Genomic DNA, 1,509 nt, shown 5'->3' with positions numbered 1-1,509 from the left:
CGTGTGTGTGTGTGTGTGTGTGTGTGTGTGTGTGTGTGTGTGTGTGTGTGTGTGTGTGTGTGTGTGTGTGTGTGTGTGTGTGTGTGTGTGTGTGTGTGTGTGTGTGTGTGCTCAAGATGCTTTTCACTCAGGACTCAGAGGGAAACCTGGTCATCAAGCACTGAACACGTGTGTGTGTGTGTGTGTGTGTGTGTGTGTGTGTGTGTGTGTGTGTGTGTGTGTGTGTGTGTGTGTGCTCAAGATGCTTTTCACTCAGGACTCAGAGGGAAACCTGGTCATCAAGCACTGAACACGTGTGTGTGTGTGTGTGTGTGTGTGTGTGTGTGGTCATCAAGCATTAAACGCATTAGAATAACTACAAAAACACTGTTTTACTGAGTTTAAATGCTTGGATGGATTTTTAATATTTTTTTCCAGATATCGTTTATTTCATATAATAAAATTGTGTTGTTGTTGTTTTTTTGGTATTGTTAACTCTGGTGTGTGTGTGTTCAGTTTGTGGGAGTAAAGAGTGGGAGTGTGTTCAGTCTGTGTGAGTAAAGAGTGGGAGTGTGTGTGTTCAGTTTGTGTGTGCGAGTAACACTTTAGATGACTAGCTAAAATAAAATATAGTAAAAAAAAATATTATTACTATTATTTAGAAGCTCTTGGTTTTTTAAGTGATGAAACAGTGTAAAACAAACAATGAATTAAATGCAAATAAAACCCCAAAATGATATAATGTTGTGTAATGACTCGTGTCTGCCAGCAGAGGGCAGTGTGTGTGTGTGTGTGTGTGTGTGTGTGTGTGTAATGACGTGTGTGTGTAATGACTCGTGTCTGCCAGCAGAGAGCAGTGTGTGTGTGTGTGTGTGTGTGTGTGTGTAATGACTCGTGTCTGCCAGCAGAGGGCAGAGTGTGTGTGTGTAATGACTCGTGTCTGCCAGCAGAGGGCAGAGTGTGTGTGTGTGTAATGACTCGTGTCTGCCAGCAGAGGGCAGTGTGTGTGTGTGTGTAATGACTCGTGTCTGCCAGCAGAGGGCAGCGTGTGTGTGTAATGACTCAAGTCTGCCAGCAGAGGGCAGTGTGTGTGTGTGTGTGTGTGTGTGTGTGTGTGTGTGTGTGTGTGTGTGTGTGTGTGTGTGTAATGACTCGTGTCTGCCAGCAGAGGGCAGTGTGTGTGTGTGTGTAATGACTCGTGTCTGCCAGCAGAGGGCAGTGTGTGTGTGTGTGTGTAATGACTCGTGTCTGCCAGGGTAGGGCACCTGCGTGAAGTTGGCCCCCCACCCAACGCAAAACGTCGTCAAACTATGCTCAATCGTTTGTGCTCCGTTTGTGCTGGTTTGTGCTGTAAAAATTTTCGTTTGTGCTGTTTCGGTTTTTTAGATATTAAAAGAATATTTTTAGGTCATTCTGAGGTCACATAGCCCCCCCATATGTTCCAAATTCACCCAAAATAGTCTCGTTCGTTTGTGCTTCGTTTGTGCTGGTTTGTGCCGGTAAAATTTTCGTTTGTGCTGCTTCGGGTTT

General features: G+C 44.7%; 1 protein-coding gene across 1 annotated transcript in view; it reads left to right on the top strand.

Moving 5' to 3' along the window:
* Positions 1-709, top strand: part of aunip (aurora kinase A and ninein interacting protein) — a 5,271-nt gene extending 4,562 nt beyond the window's left edge. Inside the window, exon 3 of the mRNA XM_081375976.1 lies at positions 1-709. This exon is cut by the window's left edge and continues 1,039 nt beyond it. The gene's annotated coding sequence lies outside the window, so the exon portion shown is untranslated.
* Positions 710-1,509: the final 800 nt, after the last annotated feature.

This window comes from Scardinius erythrophthalmus (genome assembly GCF_964197995.2).
Source record: "Scardinius erythrophthalmus genome assembly, chromosome: 10".
In the NCBI taxonomy this organism is placed as follows: Eukaryota; Metazoa; Chordata; class Actinopteri; order Cypriniformes; family Leuciscidae; genus Scardinius; species Scardinius erythrophthalmus.
The sequence above is the reverse complement of the archived record's forward strand: the minus strand, read 5'-3'. Positions and strand labels throughout refer to the sequence as shown.